The sequence below is a fragment of the Adiantum capillus-veneris genome, chromosome 18 (assembly GCF_014529385.1).
Source record: "Adiantum capillus-veneris isolate H3 chromosome 18, ASM1452938v2, whole genome shotgun sequence".
Taxonomy (NCBI): Eukaryota; Viridiplantae; Streptophyta; class Polypodiopsida; order Polypodiales; family Pteridaceae; genus Adiantum; species Adiantum capillus-veneris.
The window spans coordinates 41,153,819-41,166,069 of NC_140948.1; the positions used below are offsets into that span (position 1 = coordinate 41,153,819).

At 41.7% G+C, this 12,251-nt stretch overlaps 1 pseudogene; it reads left to right on the forward strand.

Annotated features, from left to right (window-relative positions):
- The first annotated feature begins 586 nt into the window (after positions 1 to 586).
- LOC147435542 (uncharacterized) lies at positions 587 to 2,797 on the forward strand (annotated as a pseudogene).
- Positions 2,798 to 12,251: the final 9,454 nt, after the last annotated feature.

A 12,251-nucleotide genomic window follows, 5' to 3' on the forward strand; every position in this document is an offset into this window, starting at 1 on the left:
CGAATGCAGGTTACTATTTCACAAAGTCTACCAAATCATGCCAGCCAACAAAGAGATCACACACAAGTTTGCAATGTTGTTTGTGTACGAGTGATGCCCAGCTGCTCGGCAAGATCCTGCAGGTCAAAAGGTTGCATGGGAAACTTTTGGTGAACAGGTTTTGGACCATTGCAAGAAGCTTCCGGGTGGCATTGACAAGAAAGTAAAGATTTGGATGGAGAATAATGAGGGGACATCACTTCAGCCCCTTTGTCTTGACAATGTCCGGGCAAGTCAGAAAAGAGGGCAAAATGCTCTCTTATCTGGCAGCACTTCTCTAGTTAGTGCCTCCTTTATAAGCCAGCAAGTAAAAGCACATGTGGAGCAGATTATGGATGCAAAAAGGGATGCATTAAAGGTTTTGAACACAACATTGGATAATGTGAGAGTAGAGCTACAAGACAAGAACCAAAATATGTGGAAGATACAAGGGACATCTTCAGCCGCAGCAGTGCTTCAGGGGCAATTGCAAGAGGTCCAGATATTGCGGTCCAGCATGAAGGAATATGTCAATACTGACCCTGATTTTTTGGTGATTGAAGGTAAGATGGCTGCTCTAACTAGTGCACCCACAGCTCTTGGGGCGGATGCAAGCAGCTCGAACATAAGAGATGAGGTGGATCATCTCCAGGTATGTGTTGATCAAGTCAAGGCAGGATAGGTACTTGACATGGTACTCTCTTCTATTTAGGTGGTTTTTTTGCCATGCCAGTTATTTCTGTTTATGTGGTAATGCCCTAGGTACTTGACATGGTACTCTTTTCTATTTAGATGGTTGTTTTTGTCATGCCATTTATTTATGCTATGGTGCTAAGTGCCCAACCTACTTGACATCGTAGTTTTCTCTATTGTGGGGTTCTATCATTGTAGTAGTGCCCAAGGTACTTGGCATGATAGTTTCTTTTTACATGGATTTCTTTTTGTTATGGTGACATTGACCAAGTACTTTTCCATGGTGGTTTTTTTTGCTATGAGTGTTTGTTTTTTCCATGGAAGTTTGTCTATTATTGTGGTACTTGTCATGGTAGTTTTTTCTACCATGACAAGTGCATGGGTCATGGCTATTTTTCCAGGCATCATTTAATGGCCAAAATGCATGTCATGGTACTTCTTTTGATCATGGTGGTGTTTTTTTCATAGCAGTATTTCCTGCTATGGTACTTTAATTTTGCTATTGTTGTAGTGCTCAAGGTACTTTTCTACTATCCATGGTATATGTCATTACATTAGAGGTTTTTTGAAAAGCCATCTCTGTTATGGTGGCAGTGCCCAAGGTATTTTTTCATGGTTTTTTCTACTATGGCTGATTGTTTCTTTAAGGAAGTTTGTTTGCTATGGTGGTTGTGCCCAAGGTACTTGTAAAGGTAGTTTTTTCTATTAAGGTGGTTGTACGGTCATTGCTAATTAGTGTGTAGTGTCCAAGAAACATATCATTGTACTTTGTTTTTGGTCATGGTGGCTTTTTTATCATGACAGTCTTTCTTGTTATGGTAATAGCTTTTGCCTTGATGTTTTTAATGGAATGGCAGTTTTTTGTTATGGTGGTAGTAACCACGATACTTTTCTACCTGCCATGGTATTTTTTATTGCCTTGGCGGTTTTTTGGAGTGTCCAAAGTACTTTTTTATGGTAGTTTTTTCTGTTAAAGGTACTTGTCATGGTACTTTGGGCTGTAATGGTGCTTCTCATATCTAATCCCTGTGGGCCTTTTGTTCTTCACTTGTCATGCAGAAAGAAGTGACTGACTTGGAAGCATCAGCGAGTACGTGTGTGCAACAGATCAACTTTTGTGAGAGCATGTTGGAGCAGGTGAAGGCTGGTGACACAATGTTACTGCTTTCGATAGCTGGCCAACACTTGAGCCACTTACAGGCTACATTCTCTGTTCCAGGACTATGTGCTGCATGTGGTCTTGCATTTATGGCTTCCCATGTGGTTTGTGTATACAGGCTAGCATGTGGTCATGCATACCATGCTCTGTGTTTTGCTGCCTGGCTTGGATCAGAGACGGTATGTGCGGATGCCTCTTGCAAGAGTAGTATTCCAGATTCACTTAAATCAATGCTCCTGCATACAGGTTGGTTTCCGTTGCTCCTAATTCATATAAATCCAAGAACAATTCAGGTTGCCTTCAAGTATTTGCTGATTGCACAAGCCTGAACTTCACTGATGTGCTTGCAGGTTCTAGCCATATTACTTGTGTGGCACCGATATAGGATGACGTGCCAAAGGTTGTGCTACAAGCTACTCCTGAAGCCCATAGTGTGTACATAGACCCCTCTGCAAGCACAACACCAGTTGAGCCACAACCAAGCAAAAGCAGTCCAAAGGAAGATGCAACAGTTGATGATGTGAAGGCAATAGTGCAAGAGGGAGTGGATGCAATGCAGCGCATGGTAGCTGGTGATGAGAATCCAGATTCTCCCATCTTTCTGAGTGACATGGTGAAGGTGTCAAAGAAGCGCAAGAAAAATGGTGATGGTAAGTGGTAATGGTATTGGACTTGTCAACTTCTATGCAATGTCTGCCTCGGGCTGATGTGTTGTTTTATGACATCGGTGGACCTTCAAAAAAGAATAGACCTTCGGAGTCCACACATTCAAAGTAGCATGCTCATCATGCAGATGGAGATATGGGAGAGAGGGAAGCACCCAGATCACCTCCTGCCATGAAGAAGACTCCCGGAAAGAGTACTCCCCTCCGCAATCCTTCTAGTGTTTCCCACCCCCCCAAGCCTCGAATTTGCAAGAAATTGTGACTCTTCAATTGTAATACAAGAATATGTGATTCTTGATTTTGAATGCAAAAGAAACTTTTTTGTTGGCCTCTATGTTTTTGTTGCTTTTATGTTTCATAAGCGGTGTCTATGTTTTTGTCGCTTTTATGTCAAATATTGCCTCGTGTTTATTTTTCAATGTTGAATGCTGTCTTTTACAGAGTGTCCAAAGGAAAAGGGGACCCTCAAGCTGCCCGTAGAGGAAATCATCATCATCAGAGATCCCCCAAAGTACATTCCCCCAGCTATCTCCTCCTTGCCATATGATGATCCAACCCGATCAGCCCCCTCATATTAGATCTTAATGGTGTACTTTGTCTTACATGTACACCTAAGAAGTATGACCCTTCGTGTGTCCCCGATATTGAAGCTACATCATTTTTCAAGCATGAGGAGGCGGATGGCAGGTACCTATTTGTTCCGAAAGATGCATAGGATTTTATTGCATGGTCTGTGACATGGGAAAATGTCTACATATGGAGCAGTGCAATGCTCAGCAAAGTGGGCTCAATAATTTGAAGATTTTTTCCCCATGTTCACAGTTATATTAGTGGATGGGCTGGACAACAGTTATGTGATGTGGGAAGTTACTGTTTTGGTGGTTGAAGACCAACATTTTTCAAGATATTGTAGAATTTTTTGGCGAAGTTGCAGCGGTATGATACCAGCAATGTCCTTTTAATTGACAACAATTCCTATAAATGTCATTATAATCCCTGTGGTACTTACATCATAGTGCCTGGTATTGAGCACCACTCCAACTAATACTTGTCAAAAGATCTAAAGGCCTGGCTAGAAGGGTGGCAACATGCTACAGATCGCCGTGCTTGGCGGACACATTCAACAAACCAAAACCTACTGATGATGAGTATGTATTCACAGCAATTGCAAAAGGGTTTGAAAAGACATCGTATGATGCGTACTTATGTAGGCCACAACTCATGCCCATAGAGTGCAAGCGACGATGACGTCCCTTGATTTTTTAAGGATGATAGATCCTTTATGTACCTTTTGTAACTAAACTAAACCCGTGCAAGAAACTTGTATATTTATATGCCACTTTCCATGTGGAAACCATTTTTTGGCTTCATTTTGATTGCCATTGTAACTCATGTAATGACTTGATGTCAAATTAATGAAGATGTAATATATTCCAACTGGTTGGATGCGTTGTTTTTGTGTCCCAGCATTGAAGTGTTATTTTTCTGATTCAAGTAGTTTAAGACCGTTTAAGTGTCCAAACATTGAAGTGTTATTTTTTTGATTCTATTATTGTTTCCCAATTTAAGATAGTTACAATGTAAGGTACTTTGGGTTGGCATACCAAAACTTAACAGATTGTTATGTACAAAAACCACCCAGGGACTACCTATAAGGTACTTTGGGCTGGCATACAACAACTTTTACAAGTCCTTGTTTCCTACATAGTTTAAGACAGTTTCCACCTGTGAACTAGCTGTAAGGTACTTTTGGTTGTCAGACCTGTAAAGAACCTATAAGGTACTTTGGACTGGCATACAACAACTTTTACAAGTCCTTGTTTCCTACATAGTTTAATACAGTTTCCACCTATGAACTATATGTAAGGTACTTTTGGTTGTCAGACCTGTAAAGAACCTATAAGGTACTTTGGGCTGGCATACAACAACTTTTACAAGTCCTTGTTTCCTACATAGTTTAAGACAATTTCCAGCTGTGAACTACCTGTAAGGTACTTTTGGCTGTCAGACCTGTAAAGAACCTATAAGGTACTTTGGGATGGCATACAAAATGTTTTACAAGTGCTTGTTACTTACATATCTTAACATACAAAAACCACTTGAGGACTACCTTAAAGGTACTTTGGGCCAGTAGATAAACTTTTAGAAGTGCTTGTTTCCTACATATTTTAACAGAAGTGCTTGTGAACTACCTGTAAGGTACTTTAGGCTGACAGACTGGTACTTTGTGTTCCTGAATTGAAATACTATTTTTGTTACTCAAGTAGACAAAAGCATTTACAAGTGCTTCTTTGGACTGGCCTGCAAGAGGTTTTGAAACCTATGATAGGCTCCTACAAAAACCACATGTGGAATAACTGCATGGTACTTTGAATCTAATTACTGGTACTTCTACAAGTTACTTGGGTAGAAACCTATATCACTATTGGAATACTGTTGTACAAATTTTTGTATATTTCTACAGTGAGTTTGAACTTATGTGGCTCTCCTTCTAAGGGTTCCAAGGGTATCTTAATCTATCTAACCAAGTGTGATGCAAGAAGCACTTTTGGTTGACTAGCAGGCATGTAATAGATATGCTCGGCACCTTCCACTAGCTCGTAATAGTACCCCTCAACCAAAAAGCTCCTTGCAGAAATTATGTTTCCCCAGGAATCACTCAAGGCTCTTACTGTTTTGTACTTCTCCTGTGAGCACCTCAAAAGGTAGAAGTCAGCTCCATCTTCATTGGCATTGGTGGCAAAGGCATCACCGATGCATAGAGCATCACTAATTGCATCATGGTGCCCACCATACATCGGCACATTTGATCCTTCGTCATCGCTAAATATTCACTTTCAGCATTGTCACCATCCAATGCCTTAAGGGTTAGATACTCTCAGTTCTCAACATGTGTGTTGTTCAAGCATTGCCTCCAACGCTGGGACATATAGAATTCACAAAAATAAGAGAGAAGTCTGCAACGGAGTGCACACTTGTCACTCTTGGAGTATCCATTGACACAATGTATTGATCGTGAGCCTTCAACTCACTTGCAATTCCACTTCTTCTCCCTTGGCACCTCAGTTGCTTGAACCTCCCAAAAAATCCGATTCATCCTTGTGTGACCACTTTCATCATTAAATTTATGCTTCAAGAAGCCAACAACATCCTTGGCACACTTCATGTGCCATGCATCAGCCTTTAACTGCTCATGTGTTAAATCCCTCTTAATAACTGCCCCTACCCCATCATGCTCCCCTTTGCCGTGGCCCGAGGCAAAGAAACTCCACAACATTTCAATGCCAGTCAAACCATAGTACCTAAAACAATGACCCACCTTCAATGTTGGGCAGAAACAAATTTTCGGAAGCTTTTCATCAGAGGTGGAATAAAACCTAGCGTACCTTGACACGAAGAAGAACGGTCTAGATGGCTTGAATTGAGCAGCACATCCATCTGACCACACCTAGTGCTGCTTCAAGAAGTTGAATCCCTGATTTTGAAGCCAAACACTATGCAATTGCAAGCAATGTTCCACAAAGAGCGTGTCATGATCTTTGTATTCAAAAATGTGAAAATGTGTATATTTTAACACCTGGTCTTTCTCGTCTCAAATGTATGTAATGTGCACCAAGATGGTGACTTGTGAAGAGTACCAATGCATTGACTAGATTTCATTTTTCTCCTTTCTCAAATGTGTATATCTTAACACCTGGTCTTTCTCGTCTCAAATGTATGTAATGTGCACCAAGATGGTGACTTGTGAAGAGTACCAATGCATTGACTAGATTTCATTTTGCTCCTTAAATGAGTAATTTTCCGCAAAATCAATAACAGAGATCACTACATCTCTAGGAAACTTATGAATGCAATCTTTGAACTGCTGAGATTGCCACCGGGCAATAAAATTTTGTCTGATGTAAGTGGTCAGATGCTTTTGAAGAAAAGTTGTGAAATCCTTGCATCACATTTCCTTCACCAGAAGATCCTTGCGCTTCTTGCCTTGAGAATGGGTTGAGGAAACATCTTCAAACACCTTAGCAGAAATTTGGGTTGCACTTTCAAGTGTTTTGTTTGGACAAAGCATTAATCTCTTCAACCCACATTGAGGACATTCTCCCTTCAAGCACTAGCAACTTATGAAATGCGGAGTCCATTGGTTTTTCACATAACATACGTTTAGTCAATGTGCTTACACTAGTGTATGTGTACATGGCATATTCACACTTACTTGAAGACTCTTTTGGCAAGCATATAGAACACATGCAGCCACACCCATCGCCATGCATGCTTGTCTTACTGTGTCTCATGTGGTTGAATGCTTCCTTGAGATATATCATCTGAATATGAGCAATACAGCAGCACGTGTAACGGTCCTTCAACTTACGAACAAACCAAGGTTTCAATCCCTCAAAACATCTAAGTGAGATCTTGATGCGTAGATAATGCATTCCGAACCTCCTGTAAAGCTCACCCTATGCAAGAAAAAATAAAACCCATCAGAGGCTCAAACTTTTTTCAAAGTAAAACCCATCAAAGTAAAAGATTTGTGAGGTATTCAATGATTTTTTGTACCTCCAAAGTAACTAGAGCCCCTCTTTACTATCATGGTACTTCCATGACTACCTTTGAAAAGAACTCTATGGTACTTTCAAGACTACCATTGTGAGGTATTCTAGACTCTTTTAGAGATCCAGAGTACCTAAAGAGCCTCTTTAATGTCATGGTACTTCCATGACTACCTTTGAAAGGAACTCTATGAACTTTTTCTACCTCCAAAGTACCTAGAGAACCCATTTAAACTCGCATGGTACTTTCAAGACTACCTTTGTGAGGTATTCTAGACTCTTTCAAAGATCCAGAGTACCTAAAGAGAATTTATACTATCATGGTACTTCCATGACTATCTTTGAAAGGAACTATGTGACTTTTCTCTGCCTCCAAAGTTCCTAGAGAACCTCTTCACTCTCATGGTAAATAACTACCTTTGAAAAGAACTCTATGGTACTTTCAAGACTACCTTTGCGAGGTATTCTAGAATCTTTCAAAGGTCCAGAGTACCTAAAGAGCCTCTTTACTGTCATGGTACTTCCATGACTACCTTTGAAAGGAACTCTATGAACTTTTTCTACCTCCAAAGTACTTAGAGAACCCATTTAAACTCGCATGGTACTTTCAAGACTACCTTTGTTGGGCTGTTACGCCGCTAGCGGTGGCTATGATAGCGAGAACTCAACCGACAAACAAGAATGTCAGACGAGGACGGAGCTTGACCCGCAGGAGCATGGAAACAAATAGGTGGGTGTCAAATCACCTACTCGACCTTCTAATAACAATCACTACCAAGGGAATCAAACCTAAGTTCTCAAATACACAAATGACTGAAATCCGTACTACAAACAAATGCTATCCGAAACATGATCTAAAGTCATCGAATCAGCCTCAAACTCAAAGGGGGGTCTCCACACTAGGTAAGGACAATACCCTATGAATCTACAATATAATCTCAACCTGTAACCACTCCGTGCGGTAAACGCGTATGAAGACAGGCCAAAAAATTCAGGTGACCAAATTCCAACTTCGATGGTACTAATGTGTAGCTCTACTCGTTGCGGTTCTATAGATATATGGCACGCTCAATTCCGACACACAGGTAGGGAGAAAACTCACATAGAAGCTCGTGGGAGCTCACCTCGCATAGAAGCCGAATGCGCGCACACTTGGTATCGGTGCGTAGCTCTCGCCGTTGCTAACACAATGGCGGTATCGCTTCTCCAATGGCGGTTCCGTAGCTCGCGTAGCAAGAGGATAGACTCTCTCTCTCTCTCTCTCTCTCTCTCTCTCCTCTTAGACACAGTCACGACACTTCAAAACTTATCTTGATTAATGATTCAAAAAACTGTCCTTAGGTTACAATAATTGGCTCTTATACCTCAGCCTTGGAGGTGTGAACACATCTCTAATCTAATTACATAAGCAGGTGAAACTACTTGGGGAATACAAGCTGGAAACTCAATTGAGTCCCGCTAATTAGATTGAATCGGCTCCATCAAAAAATGAAATGTCGGAAAGACATTTTTACAATAAGTGTTTACAAAAATATGAGTGTGAGCAAAAATGTATAGGTGTAGTCCTCCGCTCAACACTCCCCCCCTCTTCGTTCATGTCGTCCCTGACATGACATCCTTGCTTTGTCTTTAGTGGAGTCCCGTTGATTTCAGCATCTGAAGATGTGACTCGTATCTCAGGTTTCCAATGGTTAGTGTAGGGCCAAATATCTTACTTTCATGAGTAAAGAAACCAGTATAGAATGCCTCCTCAAAGACCTACATGTGGAAACTCGGCATAAACATGATTCTCTGATAAAAGAGGTGTAATAATTTTGGAGATGGCTACAAGGCTAGATCATACATCATATCTGTGATTGTGTCGGCCTTTGACAACAATGTTGAGCTGGTAGCTTTATTCGACGCAAACACTTCAATGCAAGCCAATAATGTTCTGCAAATATTTTTTAGCATTTGACACGAAAGGTCAGGAGAGCCAGTAAAGAGCTTAATGGTGCCCGCTAGGGTTTTCACCATGTAGGCCTTACTTATTCTCTTTCCCACCTTCGGTTCTGGCATCCTGGGGTAATTAAGTCAATTTGGCTTCTTTGCTGTGATTCTGTCATGTTCTTGCCAACTCCTGACTTGTGGCACTGGACAAAATGTTTCATCTACTCTAACTTCCTTGGGTGACTCCACCAAATAGATTAGGTAGGTTGGATACTTTGTCAACCACCCTTTCCTCCATCTCGGTTGGGAGCTACTATCTTCTTTGATTCCTCCTCTTTTGTGATGTCTCCTTCGTATAGCTCGACATACTGCTCTTCTTCTATCCTTTTCTTTGTTTTCAACACTTCAAACTTTAGTAGAGGGAGGGGCAATGTAGGTTGCATCCACTGTTCTTGCAGCACCTTAGTATCCACCCCTTGAAGTCCAATGGAGAACAGGAGTCTTCGTTCCCACTCCATGGCCGCCTTTGCACTCTCCTATGTTGCCTTCTCTATCTGCTCATGCAATCTTTTTTCCTCATCCTCGGTAAGTCTTGATGTTGCGGTCTCGTCTTGTGCAGGGGTTGGATCTTCACTTGTTGTGGCTTCCCCAGTCTCTGGAAGCTCCACGGTTGCCCCACCTGTTTCTTCTTGCTGATCCTCTATATCTTTTATCACTTTGTCTTGCAGATCTTGGACCTGCTTTCGGAGGGCCTCATTCTCCACTTTCAGTGCTTGGGTCTCTGATGTCAGTTGTTCTTCTGCAGGAAATGAGCCCTCCGCAATGTGCAATATCTGCACTTGCTCTAGCTGCAATTCTCTTTGCAAACTCCGGATTTGATCTTCCAGACAGAGGATTATTGCTCCCTCTGGCTCTACTCCTGATCTGATAGCTCTTGGTGTGGATCTAAGCCTTAGGATTGTTCTATCCTGTAGCTCCATCCTTTCTCGTAGCTCAATGAGCTCGTCCTTTGCAGCTTCCAATTCCTCATTAATTATTTCTTTGGCTTCTTGTGCACTGGCCACCTCTCTTGAAGCATCGGCAAGTTGGAGGATTAATCCATCTCTTTCATTTTCTGCTTCCAGGAGAGATGCCTTGAGGTACTCTGATTCTTCTAGTGCACTCTCATATTTTGTTTCCATCTTATCTTCTCTCTTTTCTGCTTCTTCTTTGCTGTCCCACATTGCCTTTGATTGGGCTTTGATCTGCTGCAACAGTTGATGCACTTTCTGGATATCTCTTTCATCCTCATCTTCAAGATCATCCTCCTCTTCAAGCTCATCCTCTACCTTCTCAGGTACCAACCTCCGCTCTCTGTCGAATCGATTCTTGGTCCTCCTCTCCTTTCCTCTCTCTTATTCCCGTGTTAAGGCAATGCCATACACAACTTTGAGGGCCTCTTCTTGAGTATATCCTGTGTCTATTAGAACATCATATTGCTCTTTCTTCTCTTGAATTGGATCCGTTGCCTTCTCCTCTTGCTGTATTTCGGGCTTTTCTGGCACATCCACCTCCACTTCAGTAGTCGTTTCCTCCAATATATTTTCCTCTCCTTCAGGACTAGAATCTTCTACCCTGACCTTGCCCTTGTCACCTCCTTTTAATTCAACTTTAATGTGCTGAACTTCTTCTTCGGTGTATGGCTCTACTGGTTGCTGCTCCAATATAGCTTCTGATTCTTCATAAGCCTTGATATATTGATCGTATTGATCAATATTTGGTCTTGTTGAGCTGGCTCCGACTTTAGTTGGGTCTGGTACCCACTTTTCCTCAAAATCTCCTTTTAAAGCTCGCTCGGCTCTAAACTGTTCAATCAGCCTCTCCATTCTGGCGGCTTTCTGGCTCTTAGTAGCGGGTTTCTTCTTGGTCTTCTTCTTGAGGGGCTTGTCTGCTTCTTCTTCTGGCTCGGAAACAATCTCTAGCTTCCGCCTTGCCCTTGTTGACACTCTCTTGGTGACCTCTAGCTGGTCTTCATCTTCATCTATCTCTTTTAGCCATTGGTTTTGCGAGGGAGCCTTTGGCCATTGTTCCATTGCTCCGATAGCTTCATAAGCTATCTTAGTCAACACTCCGGCTCCCACAATGTACTTTGGCTTCTCGTTTTGCAAAGAAATTACTTGCTCATGTGTGCTGAGCATAATTGACTTCCTTCGGGATGTTTCTGTTTATTGCCCAAGTGATGATTGTGGCAATGGCATGTGGTGGTGTTGTATACTTTTGTGGTCTTTTGCTGCATATGTGTAAAAATTGGTTGTAGAGCCGGCAAAGCTTTGCCGCTCTCGGATCTGCCATGTCTTCATAGGTGGCATTTTGCTTCTTTGGCCCATACACTTCTATAGCTTCTCGTCTTTCTCTGACTGAGCTTCCTTTGTTATGCAGCTTCAGAGTATCTGCAATGAGCCGAGGAGTGATAACCACTTCAACTCTTTCCCCATCTCAGGCTGTGAGTGTAGCCATTCCGTCTTTCTGTATGGTGGTTACCAACTCATACACTCTTTGAGCGTCTACTCCTGATGGTATGGAAGTAAAACAACTGCGGAGATCTGCCCTTTCTAGGTATCTGCTTATCTCCTCTGTTCTGCTATAGTCCACCAGTTCTTGGATATCCATTGTTTGTCCCCGTGGGTCTCTGAAGTACCTTGATATATCTTTATCCTGTGCTCTTCTAACACTGCTTCTTCTATCCAAGTCTTTGTGGGTTTGAGAGTCTCTGGGGGAATAGAAAATGGCTCAGCTTTTGCTATTGCTTCCCTGACGACTTCCCCGAATCCATGGATCCTGTAACTCCAATTTCAGAAGTTAGCATCTTTTTTAGTACTGAAAGCCAAAATTAAGCTTTTAACTATCCAAATGACTTAAAAATTGAAACATAAGCTATTCACGGCCTAAGGATGCAATGCATATGGAAAAATATGACATTTGGGTGCAAAATCATGTAGGAGACATCATACGCGTATGATGTCTTTTGTGTCAAAATGGCTTGATATTGGTTGTGCTTGTAGCTGATAGTGCATACATCCATTCTATATGTCTGGATTTGTCCCATTTGGTCAAGTTATGGTCATTTTAGTCCTAGTCAGGCTCTTTGCTAGATATTGAGGGGGAATTGGATTTTGTGATCCAAATTGGATGAAACTTGGTGGTTGGCTCTCAAATGGCATGTAGATCACTTTTGTGTGGTGGTTGCAACTTTGAAAT